Genomic DNA, 19,534 nt, shown 5'->3' on the forward strand with positions numbered 1-19,534 from the left:
TCTACAACAGTCTATATGGCTGACATGTCTTATGTTAACCATCGTGTTTCATTTGGAGCCTGCAAGTTATTTCCACCAATTCAGCTCATTCTGTATTACAACACAAAGACATAAGTTGCTGAAGAACCAGTGTTTCTAGTTAAGCATTTGCTAACATTTAATTTACTCTCATAAATGGCTATGTGGAGCATTAAATTGTCATTTTAATGAGCTTTTGTTGCAGGGGGTAGAAAAGTCAAATATTAATGTTTTGTTGTAGAACTTTGGTTGAGCTGACAGTTGGTTTGGAGTAAAGATGGACTGTAATCAAGAGTAAGAGGACACTTTTTGAAACAGATGGCTTTTTGCTTGTGTTCATTTGGCAGCAATCCTTTTTGACCTTTTCTGTGACCTGGCACCACGTAGATTGTAGTAGAATGCAATGTATGTTAAGAGAGCTGGTACGTATCAGGTTTTAGAGGAGCAGATATCATAAAACCATGTTTTTTCAGCAAGATCTGATTTTCACACATTCAGTTTCAACATCACAATGTAAATATGGGAGAATCAGCAGTGAGTGTATAATATGATTTAATGCAGGATAATGTGGCCAGTAAGCTCACCTCCATGGACAATATGCTGCTTATAGCTGAGACAGGAGAAAGCAGCAACTAACTTTAAAGAATCAAATCAAATTGACCATTTCTTTGAACTGGGAGGGAAGAATCTGGTACCTAAATCCTCCTCGCAGTAATGCCACGATGAAAGGTCCTGAACATAAAAGTTTTACAACTGCAATCTGATTTGATGGCAGTCTTAAATAGAGGCTTTAATCTAGAAGAAAAGAAAAACGTGTGATATGAGATAACATTGATGAAAATTTGATCATAGATTTCTCATATTTGTTGATGTTAACTGATAATGATGGGCGAAATGAAATCATCTATTTAGTCAGAGAATTTTGCAGAGAGGAGTGTACTCCTTGGGGCCGGTGTGAATTATCCAGTAAAAGTGGCTACCCAAGGTTTATATTACAACTGTGACTTGGCAACATCTTTGTTACAAAGTAAGATTTTAAAAAGATGTCTCTCAGCAACTCATTATATTATCTGCTCGGGCCATTTTCTCCTCTACCCTTTAATTAAATTTGAATGATTAGAAAAGTACAGAACAGTCAACAGCTCCATGACTTCCAGCTAGAACAGCATTATGCCAGTGGACTGATGACTTATTATAGTTTTAAAGATTTTTTTTATACATGGTAACAGCTCCTTGGCATGCTTGTTGGTCTTTATGATGTTGACATTTATTACTGTCTATGTGTTCCTCTAGTCGTCTGTGTCTTTTAATAAGTCAAATCCCCCCAAAATGCTTTTTTGGTGATATTTATGAGTTAGAAGTCTTTTGAAAACCAAGGTTTGGTAATCCAGTACAGATTAATAAAAGACCATTCCTCACAATAAAGCCAGGCCTGGTTTCAGCTCGTTCATTGCACACGATTATAATGATTTATTAGCATGCAAACTTTTACTGAAAGTCTAATTAGAAGATAAATCATTATCAACTGAACTCTCCTAATAAGGCCAGAGATGTCACTATTTTGTTAATTTATCAGCATTCTTAAACAAATTCAGTAATTGTGGTAAAATTTAAGTAGAAAGTCATGCTTAAAGTAAGTAACATCAATGTGACTTTAATTATTTTTTTTGTTTCAGAGATGGAAATTAAGAATCTTATTAAAACAGTACTATATTCTATTATCTAAAATCTAATTACATAATGCCTTTTTAAGAGAAAAACTCTACAAAAAGTCAGATCAAAATAAACTTTTTGGGTCATGGCTTTCAAGTCAGATCATCAAAAATAATTAGACTATTTGACTTTTCTGGGCCATGGGAGCCTTAGGTCAAGTCGTAATTTATAAATCTGAGAAACAGGGCAACAGGGTCGCTTTTATCCATTCCTGTTTATTATAAGCAGCTGTTTAGCTATAACATATAAAAGTTACCTGTAAATCATATCGTAATATGCGGTATTTTCAGCAAGCATAAAGCAAGGCAAGGCATGCACTGAAGCCCGTAGGTAAAAATCACTCTGCTTTGTTTCCAACCACCAACTTTCTCTTAATGGAACGTTATTCTGGAAATGTATCTAATTGTGGTATTAAATAAGTGGGTAGGCATGCTGAATGCAAACATTGTAAAGGTGACATTTGAATGGTTGTTTTTGAATCCTTCTGTGCTTTGAAGAGTTAGAAAATATAACATAAAGGCATAAACAGCACGCAGTACAATGCAATTATGAAATGTCACTCGAAGGGTAGGAACACATAATTAAAATAGGAACACTAATGGGTAGAAAACAGACAACACAATGTTCATTAGCTTCATTTGAGATGGTACAGTGTACAAACAGACACAAGGTTGACTATCCCTCAAATGTAGCTTTCATATAATGTCAATTATAACAACAATAATACTGAACATGCTAGAAGATGTGGAGCTTAATGTGCAGGATAGAAAAGTGAGAAGCTAGAAGCTATGTTGCTCAAAACCCTCTTACTGTACTAACAACTGTTGGTTAATAAATAAATAGATAGATAGATAGATAGATAGATAGATAGATAGATAGATAGATAGATAGATAGATAGATAGATAGATAGATAGATAGATGAGCTTCACATATTTAAAAAAAAAACTGCCACAAAGGCATACATGGTTGTTGCAGTTAGTATTTCCTGTTTTGATTGCTACGAGGACATGGAAATCAAGTCTGACCATGTGGTCTCCAGGGTTGCAAACATTCATCACAGACCCTTCATTTTCTGCTCACAAATTAATTGTACCCTGTGGCAGGCGCTACAGACCAAAGCAAAATGAAGCAAGCGGTTTGATCTCTCATGTCATCAAAATCTCGAACAGTTACACAGGCAACAGTTTTGTTTCCATCCTTATGTGTCCATGCTGTTGCCATTATTTTGTGTTTTTAACGTGAATGCCCAAGCTACCAAAAGAGTTTCAGAGATAAGTTTAAGATTAGATATCAAGGGTTTGTGTCATGGTTATGAGAAGGAAAAAGGCTTTGGTTCTTCTTTTTTGTCTAGTTTACTCTCACAGCATCTGACAGCCAAAGTATGCATCTGCTCTCTGTTAGTGCACTCTGTTGATACACTTTTTCCACCACTTGTATATGTACACATGGTGACTTATTGTTTTGAGACTGACTTGACCATCTCACCTCTGTTCCAAAATACTTAAATGATTAAACTCAGTATTATAGGAAATACTTACAATATTAAAGCACAGCTGTCTCCCACCTACCTCACTAATCACAAAAGAGATGGATAGGGAAAAAACAGCAAGCACAAACAGGGGTGGCAATATTGTTGCAATAATATTGATCAAGCTTGTGATTTAGCTGTACATCACAAAAGAGTAATGACCATTCAGGATAGGCATTGAAAAAGGTTGAGGTTGTTTTACCTACAGCTTTAAATTTGGCAACATTTTTACTTCAATTCTGTAACAAGAAAATATGACACTACAGATATAGCCCCAGTTAGATACTGTATGCCATCCAAAGTCTGACGTGCCGTATAGATCTTCCTGTCTTGTCAGTTACAGTAACCATGGAAATGTCCCAATTTTGACAGAAAGTTGAAAGTTGACAGATCGTTAATAGAGCTGAGCTAAACTACAGCTGATGGATGTAATGGGGGTGAGAAACATCTGCAAACACAGCCCTAAACAGCGCTGTTAAGTCCCACACATTGCCACAATAACGCACTGACTCCCAGATTTCCAAGTGACACACACAACAAATGGAGTCAATTCAAGTTTCAAGAGTCTAACCCCTTGGAAAATCCAGATATTCTTGTTTAACAATGATGTTTGAAGTTTTTATAGTCACTGATTTTGGAGCCAGTTAGGCTGCCAATGGAGAAACTGTATCCTAAGGTACTTTAGCGCTGGCTTTAGTTCTCAGCTGTGGCGATCACAGCTTTGACTGAACATATAGCTATAACAAGCAGGATGATTGCTGCTCATATGAAAGCTCAAGCTGTGCTGAGTGGAGTTGGGCATGACAGAAGTCACAGCTGAAGTGTGCAACATGAGCGGCAGCTGTGGTGGATGTGGCTCCAGTTGTCACAAGTCTGAACCTGGATGCAGCTGTTGTTTCAATGGAGCTGTGTGTTTGGAATGGGGTGAACTGTGTACTTTGTATAGATTGATTTAGAAATGTGTAAAACTATAAAAATGACTAATTTGAGTATGCATTCTTAAATGCATTGTATACATAAGACTGGTCACTCCAAATATTGATTTGCTTTAGTTTTTTTTTTCTGTTTATCAGAGCTGGCATGAACTCCCAGCATAATCTTGTTCAGTGGATTTAGGTCAGGAGGAGTTTCAATGACAGTCAGTTTCCTTTGGTTTTCTTAGGTCTTCAGTTGTTAATGCCACATTGTTAATCTGTCAACCTTATTAATATCTACTTGCAGTCTGCACATTGCATCTACTGTTTATTGCGATAATCTCTCTTATTTGAATGTGGAGAATTATCTGACACAACCAAGAGACTCACAGAATGTGAAGAATGTGATCGAAACACTAATTTGTCGAGCAAGCCTTCTGTCAATAAGCATAACATTAAACAGCCTCATTACATGCCCCCCTAGTACCCCCTAGCCCCTGCCTAGTACCTAGAACAAAAGGAATAATATTTATCTATTCTTTTTTTAACTAAATAATTCATTTTTGTCTGTCTGTCTGTCTGTCTGTGTACTTATTTTGTTCCAGTTGACATTTTGACATAAAGCTCAGAGTTGATGGGCTTAATTCAGGCGATCTAAAAACGATGGATTTAGCTGAAGTACCTGAAAGTCCAATACCACAGTTCAAAGTTCAAAATCTGTATTTCTTTTTACAGGCTTTGAGTGAGTTGAGAGATAGTCTCAATGGGTCACAATTACTCACGGGTTTCGCTGTCTGACAAAAACAAAACAAAACAGAAACATTCGCATAGGTGCTGCTTTGCTGGGAATGTGGCTGTAGTAATATACAATAATGCTTTACTGTTTTTACAAAAATATGCAAAAAGAAGAGAATATGTAGTTTATACATGCAGGAGTGATTCGATGCATGTGCAATCCTGACTTTTAGAGCTTCAGTTTCCTTCAGACTAGCATGTTTACTTGTGATTTAAATGTCTGTTCTTGGTCTAACTAACTCAACAATTAGATTGAAGAGTTATTGTTTTATTGTCATGTAAACATGATTACATTATCACATGATTATGTGAAATACCTGCATGCAAATTAAATCAGAAGATATGCAAAGATGAGCATGAGTGTCCTGTATAGTTTGTGGTTTTCATTGTTTTGTGATACCCTGCATTTTGGTCCTGTTTTTTAAAATTCCTGTTTTATTCTGAGATTTTTTTGGGTATTTCACTTAGTTTCACTTCCAGTGTCCTATTGGTTCAATGCTCCTCACCTCTTTGTGGTTGGTCATTACCTTCTAACACATAAGCTTTCCAGACATTTCCCTTGTATTTTTGGTTTGTATCCCAACCTGTTCCTGGTTTCTGTCTTTTTACCCGCTATGAGATATTCCTGTTCGCTGAGTTACTTGAACATTTGAAATATTCAATTTGTATTAAATTGTGAACATAATTCGATTTAAAGATATTATGAATATTTTCCACCTTTTGGTCTAGCTGATCATGTTTTTGAATCAAGTGATCAAGCTCCCTCAAATCCATTTCTTCCTTACGTTACAATAAAATGTGACTTCAGATACTTGGATGCTATTTTTTCCTCTTTTCTAGTGCCACTTTGTGAATATGTCATACACATACATGTCAGCATTCCTTTTGAACTCTTTGAATTTCCTTAAGGGGCCATCCACACATTATGATATGAATGTCATATGCCAAATATATGGATCATGACTCGTGCAGACTTCCATCCCCATCTGCTTACAGTTAGTTCAAATGTACAAATTGTGGGACAGTGTATGCTTGAAATAAGGGTAGATTGGCAATCTGCATTATATTTAAAAGTAATTAGAATTATTTCCTTTTGAAGCCACGGAGAAAGGCAGTGCTAGGCAGGAACAACAGGTTAATTGAGGAATAATACCCCTCAGAATGATGGATTTTGGTGATTGGAGATGTCAGAATTCATTATAGGAAATTTAAATTTGCAATTAAAGTGGGAGGTTGGGTTCAGAATTCTTTCATTTAAATTCACCCTCGCCTCGTCCTCTGTTATTATTAATGTTCTGCATGTCCAGAATCTCTGTTCTCTCCTTTGGCAGTTGTCAACTCTGCAACACAGTTTGCTTAAATGAGGCTTAATTAATGAACTGATATATACAGTTGATCAAACAGTTTTCTGCAGAATAGAGGTAGTGGGCTACATATATGCATATTTCCTTGGATAATTGGAAATAACTACATTTCAGTAAGTCAAGAAAAAGAACTGAAGAAGTATATAAGCTCACGCCTATCTGACTTCATATTTATGTTTACTACTCCGAAGGTTGCTTCATCATTTCCTGTGCTGAAAATTTGAAATATGATGTTTAATCTTCAAGCCCAATCAAGTATTGTTTGGCTTCATGAACTCATTTCTAAAAGACTTGATTTACTGGTGAAGGACAGTCACTGCAATATAATACCAAGAAGCAGTTGACATGGAGGTGATATTTCTTCACCTGTTTTCATAGCACATATCCAAGGAATTTTGAGCTTTAGGTGGCACATGGCAACACTTGTGTCAATGTAATTATACAGTGAGAATTCTACCTGCCTCAGACTAAACGGTGTCTCGGCAGAGTTGTGATCTGAGACATCTAGCTATGCATGGTGTTATTTCCAGACATAGCTGAGAAATCAATGATGATTTAGCAATGCATTTGATTTATACCTCTTTTTTTTTTAAATTGACACAAGAGAGCAAAAGTAGTTTTTATCTTTATAACAAATTTTATAACATGTCATCCATAACCAACAAACTGAAATCAGATTCAAAAAGACATTTAGCTTTGAGCAAAAATGAATATCATGAGCAAATAAATGTACATAGATTTCAGCTTTAGCTGAATTCAAAAACATTTTTTTTTTGTTTTTTTGTTTTTTTTAGAATATTCAGCAAGAAAGAAAATTGAAAGGTTCAAAGTAGATGACGCAGATTTTTTTCCAACAGTGTTTACATGCTTTTTTCTCTGTTCTAAGAACAGAAATAGGTCTGATGAACAATATTTGGCATCTGTTGGCAAAATGGAAGTGCTGGGTGAATAAATTTGGCGTCTCTGTTCCTATGTGAGGAGTATCTTCAGCAGCAGCACATTAATGCCACTATCAGCTACTATATCAGCAGTCAAAGTGACAAATGGCAGACAAGCGCCTCTCAAATATTCAGGGAGGGTGGAGAAGTGCAGGAGCTGGTAATGGGAGACTGTGTTTTTCTCGATTTGGCAGAGAGACTTGCTGAGAAAGATGATTGGGGTAAAACTGAAAAAAAAATGTTTGTATTCTGTATGTTTGCAAGTGTACATGACAGTATTTTTGCGAGAACAAATATTAGTTTTGTGGGTTTTTTTATCCTCACCCTACCCCCATCCACACACACCCTCATTTGCCCCGTCATTCGGACAGCTGGAAACAGAATTCATCCCATTCGTTCTGCTGCTTTTCTCTCCCAACTGCCCCATTCCCCCCACCGCTCCCCAGTCCCCCTCACTGTCGTAATAGGATCTGCAGGAATCATTCAAAGGCTAGATATAATTTACTGCTTGCCGTGCACAATACCCCCTCCCACTCTCCCCCCACTTTCTCAATCGCACAAGGTGCCCTGCGGATGAACTAATCATACTTGAAATATTATTTCTGCTTCTTATTCCTCCATTTTATGAACCGCTCCTTTTTATGGTGCAATGGATTTAACCCCTGCCTGGTCACACTCACGCCACAGTAAAAGAGGGAGGGAAAGTGGTGTTGGTTGAAAGGGAGAGACAGGTACTCTCTTATTTCATTTCATTTCATTTTTTATTTTCACTTAAATTTGCTCAGATTTCAGCCTTGATTTTCATCGCTTTGACAAAAAGAAAAACAAAAAAACTGAAGAATAAAAGCATTCTTCTGTGCGCATGCGTGTAACTCAGCCAGAAGCACCAACCAACAAAACCTTAAAAAATAAATCCACAATGCTGTTTTAACGCATAATCCCCTTGCTCCCTTTATGCAATCCACATATTTAGACAAGTAACTCCTCTTCATTCATATTTTATACACCACATTAAATGCTTTCATGCATGTGAACTAGTATTTCCATATGGGCTGCTCTGTTCCTTAAAAAAGAGATGATAAAAAGGCAATTCAAACCTACTAAATATTTCTTCCTTGCGTGAAATGTGAAGATATACCTTACAGCAAAGTTGTTTTTTTTAACTCCCCACCATCAGCAGCCACGTGTTGAACGTAACAGTTTGTATTAGAGACTCTCGATGATATGAAATCATTAATTTGAAGTAAAATAGAAATCAGTTGCTGGTCCAGTTTGGTGGACTGTCAAAATCTGATTTCAAATATCGTGGCACACTCTTTATTAGTGGGTAGAAGGATACATTATTTGGGTCAGGATCAGTGTCCAATAAACCTGTTTAGGATTTGATATTATGCAAGAATAGGGCTCAAACTTGTCTTAACCCACAACACTGTTTAAAGGCCTAAAACCTGAAGAAATTTAAACTCATAAGCGATCCACTAAATCCTTTTATTTTTTTAGCCTCCAAATAATATAAATATTAAATAAAAACTTTGGATTTATTTTAAATCACCGATTTTGCCCCTTTTTTCATTACTTTATGTTCTAAGAGTTGCATCAGGCTTGAAAGGTAAAATCACATGTTTGGTGAAAACTTACGGACTTAGAAGTCATTGTGAAAACAAAACAGCAAAATGCCAGATATCAAGGTTACATGCATTTCAATTTTTACTTATATGGATTTAAGATGACTCATCCATCGATAAAACCTCAGACTTAGAAACAAGGATAGAAATTTCTATTACGGTATTTTTTTTGTCAGTTAAAAATCCTCCTGGTACATACAGTCCTCTTCATTTGTGTTTTCGTGACTTTTCAGTGACAACCTAAACCCTTAATAAAAAAAAAATTTAAAAATGTAAAAGAACATGAATTAAACTTAGTGCACCACCTGCGGAAATGTTTTCACTTTTTCTTTATTTCTTACAACACTGACCTACCATCTACTCTGAGATAAGAAGTAAAACCGATTCATCATCCACACATTTCCATTTTGATGAACAAACACTTTAAATCGTGAGTTTGAACATATTTGAACTTGAGGTGGAGAAAATGTGATTGAATGAAAGAAGAGCAAGAAGGTAGAAGGAAAACACAAAAAAAGGGAAAGAGAGAAATGCACATAGTGAGGCGGACTGAAAGCAGCAATCAGCTGTTCACTTGTACTTAGGGAGCGCATTTACTTCCAATTGATTTCCAATGCTTTAGTCAATTTCCAGTCACTTTTCATTGCAAGTACTTGTGATCTCAGTTAAGCTGCTTGCAGGAAAATGGAGAAAGTTCAAAACAGATGTTTTCGAAAGTGTGACAAAGCTGTTTCTTGGGTCCAAAATCAAATATTGCTCTTAGAAGTTAAAGAGCAATAAAAAAAACAGACTCAAGCAGCAAGTTAGTATCTCTCTTTAATGAAATCCTACATTGTTCAAAAGTGAGAGGAGTAAAAGAAAAGAGACTCCAAAAAGCCACTGATCTTACCAGATGAAACTCGTATTTCAGTAAGCTGACCAGTCAAAAGACAGCTCACTAACAGATGTGTAGTCCAGCAGTTCCCATTAATCATTGATCGTAGCATAACTTGAACAGAAATCATATTTTCAGTTTTCTTCTTCACCTTGGTTTCTGTCCTTTTTTCTGAGTTAGTATACAGCTTCTTTTGTGACTTTTTTTCTGTGCACACAGCCTACAGGTTTGGTCTTTATTAAACTTGTTTTTCTCAATCTCCTCTGTCTGTCAGCGTATTTCTTTAATGACAAAACTCTTTCATTTAGTTTGTATTTTAGTCTTTTTTGAAGATGTCTTCCATCTGCGATTACTGCCACTGACTATCCAGTTTGGTATAGCACAACTCCAAACAAAGCCCCCCCCCACCCCCCATCACATCTGCTTGCAAGGGAAACTGGACCTTAACACCTGGAAGTAATAAAAGACCAACACTGAGAGAGAAAATAAGGAAGGATTATTGTTCTGTATGAGGAAGAGATTATGTTCACAGAAAAGACAGGGAGGCATGCGGGTACACTTTCACCTCGAACAACGGGACTAGAAAGCGGCCACTGATTAGAACTGAAATAAGGGGAAAAAGGGGCATCTGAAAATGAAGCACACTTTCATGCCGAGACAACAAGCAGAAAGCTTTATCTTAACTGGAAATAAAATGGGATGCAATATACCAAAGTTGCTACAGTTTTATTACTCAGTCCCAATTCCATTATCATAGCACAGTTTAAAATTATGCTAACAGGGAGAGAGCTGCCTAACATCGGCTCAGTTGTAATGAAACTCATTTGTTTCCTTTCCTTTTTCTCAGTTTTCCTTTTTTCTTGTTTGCAAACCAAGATATAGATCAAGCAGGAGGAATATTGGAGACAGGTGATTACTCTTTGACATCCACACACCTATTTCCATTTGCTGGCCAACATCAAAGTACGTGGATCTGTGAAACACACAAAGACGACAGTGAATGAGCTTCTGCAGGTGTAGGACCGAACAATGATCCGGCGCAGAGTACTACTGGCCAAAAACATCCAGCCGAATCCAAATAATCCACATAAAAACTAATTCAAACTGAGGACAGGGACTAAGGGATCCAACACTCTCTCCCTTTCTCATCGCTCTCCCTCATGTTGACTGGAATGACATTAGATGCCTGCGCTTGTTTGTGCTCTAATGACAAGTGAGCGGGGACTGCTGTCTCCATGGCAACAGCTAAAGCTCAATACATCATACCTCATTACAGCAGTCAAGCGGGGACGTTTGGTCAAAAATTAATATATCAAGGGAAGGGGAGAAGGAAAGAGTGCGTTGTGGGAAGATTGCCCAGCATTTATTATATGAGTTTGATAAGTGTAACATTTAAATGGTGGCCTTATTACTTTCAGCAGTAGGCAGCAGTTTGAAATGGCTGTTCAGTGACCTTGGCTTGATACATTGAGAGTGTCATGTCTCTCTCAAGGAAGATGGTGAGATGGATAAAAAGGCAAACCAAAGGATAGGCTTGCGTTTGCGTTGAGTTTGTGTTGGGGGTAGGGATGGGCTTCAGGCAGTATTCTGCAGATTAATTGGCTATGATTCACAATTTTGAGTACTGTAGTGCAACAAGCTGCTCAGATAGTTTAACTGTCTCCTGTTACTGTGTAGGCGGTGTTATATGAACTAACCAGCATGAAACAGAGAAGGAGGAAGAGAGACATAGAAGAAAGTGTTGAATGTACTGCTCATCTTTAGCTAAGACTGGTCTCAGACAATCAATGCCTCTTCTGTCTAGTTATCTAGTCTAATTGCTTATCGAGACACGGTTTCCTTGTGTTCCTGGTGCTTCCTTAGTGGAGCAAAAGATGATACTAAAAACATTACAACCTAAATTTCTTCAATCTAACTATGAGATATTTTCTGTTTGGAACAGATGACAACAATATTCTTTTGTCTAATTCAAAATTGTTGAAATGTAGGCAGTGACACAGTATTCCAGATTTAGGTTGAACACAGTGTACAAAATTAAAATTACACACAGAATTAAACTATTTAAACAACAATTATATAATTGATTCACACCAAGAGATTTGGCCTTATTGTTCAAGCAAACAAATGCCTTTTGTGGTGTTCAAAACTCTTTGTGTTAGAGGTGATGTTAACTCATGGCTAAGCTAACCTTTCTAAACATTAAACATTGCCAAGCATGAAGAGAAAAATGGTGAAATAACTGTTGTACAAAACAAGTCACGAATCCAGTGCAAAACTCTCCTCTTCTCTTTGCAGCATGGCTGTGCACATGATCCAATTGTCCTCAAAATGCAATGCCATTCACAATCATTCAGTTCACTGTTTTCTTGAAAAACAACCAGCTTATTGTAAAATCAGGATGTGATGCATCTGCCCTTTTGTGCCATTTTCTGGATTCTTGAAAAACAAACACACAAACTTTAAACGCCTCTTTATATTGCATTTGAATTTTCCAAAACTATTTAGACCAGTGCCCCTACCCTAAAGGTCTAAGGTAAAAAAACCAAAACAACTGTTGATTTTACACTGTGAAAAGCTGAATTTCAAAACATTAAATCACATTTTAGCCCACAAGACAAGATAAGCCATCCTGAGTGACAGCCATTTTAATAGCCAAACAGGGTATCTAATAGAAATCTGCCTTTCTGCAATATCCTCAAGTTCTAATGGACTGACTTTGCATGCTTGTTCATATAGGAACAGCCGCTGCCCCTTAGTCATGTGTGAATAATGAGTGATTCACTCATTTGAAAATGAGTCTCTGTAGGGCCCTGTGAGATTTAATTATGGGGTAATCTCGGGAAGACAATGCACAGTGATGATAAAGAGAGTCATTCCGATTTGTATGTAATGTTGTAATGTGGAATGTTTAATATTTATCATTCAGCAAGCTCTTATGTGGAAGGCGTTAATAAGGACTTATCTTAACTTGAGTCCCTCTTCAGCATTTTCAGCTATCTTGCCAATTGACATTTACTGACCTCCTATAGAGGACAGATGTGCAGTGGACTGCTTCTCCCACAAGATCCACCATAATCTTTGAAATATGTTCTTAGGGGGCTCTTGTGAAGGGTTAAATTGTTTATGTTAAATGGGACGTTGGATTCTGCAAGCTGCCTGCTAATTAGATTGTAATTACATTAGAGCTTTGCAAGCCTGTCTGCTTCAATTAGAAACACTTTTGTGGCCAGTCCGCCTGACCTTTCGTTTAGAACTTCAATACTTTAAATTAACGACAGATACAAGGGGTTAAAGCTCAAAAGTAATTGCATTGAATAGTCAAATGATCGTGTTTATGGAAATAACACAGACAGATATATACATAAAAATTCACGCAAAAATATTGATATTCAACCAACTTTCTTGGTTTCTAAATAAAAGCCACTGTGTAGATATTTAAGAGATGCGGAAATGTATCAGAGCATGTACGTGGTGATTTCATTCCCACTAACTAAAGTATGCTGTTTCACATCTGTAATATCCTACACAATCAGTATATTTGTGTAGGAGGAGAGGTAAAGAGCTGGGTTGTGCTCGAATGACTTTTCCGCAGTGGTAGTGTGCCCTCCATCTCACTGAGAAGAGCTCTCAGACTGACTGAGGAGTGTCTCAGGCATCTACAGCACACCTGGTCTCCATTATCTCTCCATTTCACAGGCTTGCACCCCCTAACAGGGCAGCCTGGGAATGGGCCTGGCTCTTTCATCTTCCCATCATTATAGCAGCCGGCCCAGGGTCAGGGCCCAGTCTGTCAGGCATTCCAGCAGCAATGCACGACAACTGATTTTGGTTAACGTTTGAAAAAAACAAAACCAAAGGCAGAGAATTATTAAAAAAGAGCAACTCTCAAAGCAATTATTGTATTAAGAATCCTTCTCAGAGTCGACATTCTCCCCAGAGCTACGCGAAATATGAAGCTGCATCTCAAAGCTGTGCCCCACGCTTCCTCTGCAACGTCACCCTCCCTCAACCATGCCTTAAACACAAGCTTCCTTTGTGACACATCTCCCTTGTGTCTCACTGGAACATGCATAGATCCACAGTTGTTCCACTGTTTGCTGACAAACACACAAGAGAAACTACAAGATTTTTGCAGCTTTTTTTTCCTTTCTTTTTTTTTAACCAAACATTTTAAATGTGGAAATGGTGTTTACAAGTGTGTGGTGATATCATGCTGAGTGTTACGTTTATCCTGTCGGTTTATTACCCTTAAATCTTGTCCACGGAGAGCCATTTGAAGACAGATCAAGGAGGAGCCAAATTCTTTCCCTTCAGCTTTTTAACTGTTCAAGGGATTTTACAGACCCCCTCAGACAATCTGTGAAACACATTTATGGAGAGACGATACACCACCTGATGGTTCAGGACTGACATGGTCAACCCATTATCATTTTGCATACGAGAACAAAATGAGGTGTGATAATTGATCTCTCATGTACGCCAACTCACTCTCTCACGATACTATCAGCACAGCTTTGTTTCAAGGCAAAAACACTCTCAGACAGAGCTCTCTAGAAGCCTTTTTTATGCATCATCACTTTGAGGTTACAGAAATGACACTATGAGAAGCGCTTTGAAGTGAAGTAAAATTATCCCTTATATCTGCCCACCCAAATGATTTATTAAAGGGTAAAAAAAAAAAAGAAAGAAAGAAGGGGGGTGGGTGGGTGGGTGAGGAAAAGCAAAGGGCAGATGAAGGATAGAAAGGACAAACACATTCCCAGCACATATTCTCTTCATTACAAGTAAGGGGGGGAGCCGATCATTCAATTACTGACTGCCGTCACAGGCTGATATTCCTGCCTGTCAGGGCCCATTCTGGCTCAGTTTTGGTCAGAATTCTTCTGATGGACTTCATTTCCTATTAAACAAAACCAGAAGGTGCTGTGAAAATTGTGACACCTGATCCTGTGTTCAGGAGATGAGAAAACTTTGGCGAGCCCCACGGTGTGCCAGGACACCTTCGACACCTTCCTCAGCATGAATCCCATGTTGCTGGGAAGCTCAGAAAGAGGAGTTTATATGCTACTGACTTCACCATCACAGTTGCTGTGCACCAATTTGTATACTGTCTGTTTCCTTTTCTGAGTATATAGGGAAATGTGAAGGTGAGCTATATCAACGCCTTTAGAACTTTAGGCCACAATTCAAACCAAACTGATTTACTTTTTAATTTTTCAATTTCACTTTTTGAAATTTCTCTTTGATCCTCTCTCACCCAGCATTTTATCTGCTAGATTATATTCAATTAGTTTGACCTATCCTCAAGGCTGTATCATCATTTCCCTTTGACATTGATAGGGGAAGAAGACAATGTGGCATAAATTCCTGTTCTTCACGGTCAACTTTGTTATTTCACCAGACTGCCTGTCAGGGGTTAACCCTTGACAGTGGCAGTGCAAGCTGCTCATGTGCAAAGCATCTCAGCTTAGCTTGGTCTTTTACTGGCTTAGTTGCGAGTACAGCCAGTATAACCACAGTATCTGCTGTTGACACAGTGCAGTGTGCTGCCTCAATGCTTGCAGAGCATTTTGCACATAATTCAACATCGAAAAAAATTCATTTGAAAAAAAGACAAATGGAATTCTGCAGCAGTGGCCTATTAGTAACAACATTTTGCAGTTTCTCATTTTGTATGATGGCAATGAGCAATTCAACAGCACCAGCAGTGCATATTTTGGGTGTATTTTTTTGAGAACTTTAAATTTAACTGACAGCTGTGACTCCCTTCTCTTGGTTATGATGGATATAGGATGTTCTGCATAGCAGTTTGGATTTGGATGCTAAAATATGCATGGGGGTGTACCTCTGCTTCCCATTTTCCACCTTTGTTATGTCAAAGTGGTAAGACCAACCTTGGAAAGATTTTCTTTCTTTTTTGAAATTTAGGACAAGATCCAAACTGACAGAGCACAATCGTAGTTATTATAAAGCCCATTGTGATAAGAGTCCCCCAACATTTCAACCATTTATATACTGCATAGGCTGAAAGCTGATACCAAGGAGCTCTGGAAACCCCTACAAGCCTTTATTCCAACAAGCAATAACTTCATCATGGCAGCACAACCCAACAAGTCTGAGTATACAATTAGAGTCTGTGATATTCTATCCAATGGAATTGTGCTTGTCCCTTATGCTTCAAAAGAGAACATTCTGTGGTATATCAAAGGCTATCTGGGCTATTCGGAGAATAGTTTAACCCTATCACTGTTTCATCTTCTGTTATGTTGTAACCAAATGCTGAAACAATTAAAATTTATTTGAATCCCCTCATCAGTCTAGATTCACACTGACAGAACAGCTAAACAAAAGCAAATTTCCAGAAAATTTTGCAGGTGTGATACAAATGAAAAATTGAAGTATCACCATGACATAGGTAGTCAAACACCTTACTTGGCTGTTGATTAATACACCCCTGGCAAGGACTACAACCCTGAGTCTCCCTGGGAATGGTACAATAAGGTTGTCACCATTTCTTTAGACATTTCTGCCATTCTTCGATGCCGATCGAGACCAATGCTCGGCAGCCATTTTATGATCTCTCCAGAGATGCTCAATGTTATGTGTGGTTTGGTACGTTGTTCTGCTGGAGGGTGAAGTCTTAGCACAGTCTGGGGTCCAGGGAAAAGATGTTGCTGTAATTTGCAATGCCCTCAATCCTGACTGGTGTCTCTACACCTCAGCTTGATTTCCACAGGTCATAATAATTTGAATTGAGAATTGAGACCAAACATGTAAGATCACAATTTATAAGGTCCAGATTGGCGGACGGCCACTGAGGTAGGAGGCCAGCTCTATTAAAAGCAATAATTAAGTAATTGCATCTGTAATGTAGTTTGCTTTAGGATTTGTCTGTGGCATATCACAGTGACATGTATTGTAAGATATCAGAGAACATTTTGAGAGGCTGCAAACTTCCAAGACTTCATTGTGAAATTTGCAAAAACTGACCAAAACTTTTAAGGAGAAGAAGAAGAATAACTGATATCCATGTTAGTCTGAAACAGAACTGAGGTATCTAAATGAGGCATTATTTGTGAGGCAGAGATGGTAATGATAAGGTTACAACTTACATTTCAAATTCTGATGAATTACATAACACGGATGAACACACTGCTGTTGTAATGTTGTGTTTTTCCTGTTAGTCATGATACAGGGCACTACAGTACATGTCTGGAGTATATAAACATGTTTCATTAGTTTGATTACAGGAACCAACCACAGCTTCAATCTCCCCTAATTTACAGCCTAGTCAGAGGAAGAAATGATCGTGATCATATTATTTTTTCATGAATTTAAATGCGCACATCAGCAACTTCGTTGACAGAGCCAAGCCTATGAAAAGAAACAGAGCAAGAGAGCAAATCAGTTTTCAGTGTCTTTTTTCTTTCTTTTTTACTTGTGTATGTATCATGGTGAATGTGCATTGCTATCTAGTTACTGGTGTGTGACATGGCACTATAAAGCAAAACTTTGTCTTGCCAGGAAAGAGACCACAGATTTGAAATATGCTATTTCAGCTTCTGGGGCACTCCAGCACAATTCAAGGTCTGGGAAAGCACACAACAAAAGGATGGTGTACTTCAAAAGGAGTAGGAAGCACATTGTTTTAGGGTTGACAAACTACTCGTGCTATAAATTTGCTTTATTATTATGCAATACTGAGTATAGGTTGCTGAGTTGACTAAGTTTGTTTGATGAAGTTTACCATCAGCTTTCTATATATTAAAAAAATATATATAAATAAAAAATAAATGAAGAAGGAGTCAAAATAAAGTATTTTAAGAAAAAGCTGTAAAAGGATGAGTGGGTTAATGAGACATATGAGTATGAGAAGCTGTCAGCTGCATCTCTAACTGAAATGACTAAGTTAGTGATGTGCATTGAGAATGATAATTAAATATGGGGCCAAAGATTGGCAAGGTGGCCCCTGTACCTTTAGGCCAGGGGAAGAATGGGTTTCGGAGCTCACATAGCCCAGGGCCCATTTTAGACTCAGGCGCTAACCCAATTTCACACTATGTGACTGGGCCTGGCCTGTTTCAATGCAGCCTCTGAGTGTGAGTGCCATCTGGTCCAGGCCTGTAAAGGAAATGGCCTTGCTTTTCACACTGATCGGATTAGGGTGTTTTTAATTCATTCGGGATGTGTCCTTGCGTGTTAATTGGCTCAACATGGCCAGTGAATCTTTCCTGTTGCTTGTTACAGGCTGCTCTCTTCTTCAAACTCTCTTTGGAGGGTCGGTGTTCTTTAGACATTAGGTGTTTTAAAATGTTTGTTCTAAAGTTGAGAGATTTTGACAAAAATTTAGGGGATTCAATTTAATGTAAAAATGAGCAATTCTGTCATATTTTCTGAGCAATAAGGTCATTGCTTCTGCAAAAATTACAGAAATGTATGCTCATGTCAGTTTGTCAAGTTAAACTTTGGGGCTTTCATTTTAGGAGAGAGACACATTTATCCTCTGATAAACACTTTGATTTGCATTTGGAGTGATTTTCTCTTTGATATGACAGTTACAGTGTGTTATTCAAGACAACAACAAATCCGCGTGGTATTGTCAAGACAAGGAATAAAGCAATCCTCAGTACATAGTTTACACAGTTTAACTGTATTTGCAGATTTGTTGCAGAAAATGTGCAAAGATTCGGAAACAACACACCATAAGTTTTAATGATCAACATACTTAAATGACGTTTAAGTGTGGTGTCTTGAAGATTAAAATTTCACACGTGAAGTCATTTACAAAGCATCTCATTTTAGAATATTATTTAAAGCTCGGCTGTCAGTACCTCTGATCACATTATCCACACACAGCTTCCTCTAATTAAACAGAAGTTCACAGTTGTTCCTTAAGATGTACTAATTAGGCTGCGGCACTAACAATCCCCACTCACACATAGGCTGAAGGAATTTCAGGTGTAGAAAGGATCTGATAAGATCCTTCTCCATCATAATCAAAATAGCTTAAACATATAATAAGCTTAACAAAGCAGACAGTTTGAATGTACAGCATTGTTTTGTAGCTGTTGGTAGATGTCGATAACATATTAGTTGAGGCTCACAAGTGTTGCTGATCAGTACCAGTTTGTTCGATTCTGTACTTACATGTTTGCTGAGAATTCAGTTTTGCTAAACAGGCACAAGGGTTGTTTTTGTTTTTGTTTTCTTTTGGGAATGGTTAAAAGTCCCAGGCTCTTAAACTATACACTGAACTACACATAGCTTTCTGTGCATTTTGCATTATCTTTCAAGAGTAAACAATGTATAATTTGAATGATTGTGGGAAATCTGACTGTTTGAAATGAGATTGTCACTGTTTTTATTAGGTTTACAATTTATAGAGAACGTCAGCCACCTTGCAGAATTTTTTTTTCTTTTTGGGACATATGAAATGTCAGCTCATGCATTGCTAAGTACATGTAGTAGAAAATCCACCAGTACTCATTGAGCCCTAAATGCCATGGCTTATTAAAAAGCGACAGATCGGACAGCAGGATAAACAATTCGGTTGAGTGAATGTTAAAGTAACACTTGAGAATTTGGCAAATTATTTCCCCTTTGGTTCACCCACAGTTGCAGGATATAACACCAACGCCATAAAAACAAATCTCAGTGTGAGCCCTGCACATGTACAGCCATACATGCAAATTTGTTGTAATGTCAAAGAGGCCTCAAAGACAGCATCAAAACTCCACAAAAATTTCAAGTAACCATAAAAGCAA

This window comes from Odontesthes bonariensis, chromosome 1 (assembly GCF_027942865.1).
Source record: "Odontesthes bonariensis isolate fOdoBon6 chromosome 1, fOdoBon6.hap1, whole genome shotgun sequence".
Taxonomy (NCBI): domain Eukaryota; kingdom Metazoa; phylum Chordata; class Actinopteri; order Atheriniformes; family Atherinopsidae; genus Odontesthes; species Odontesthes bonariensis.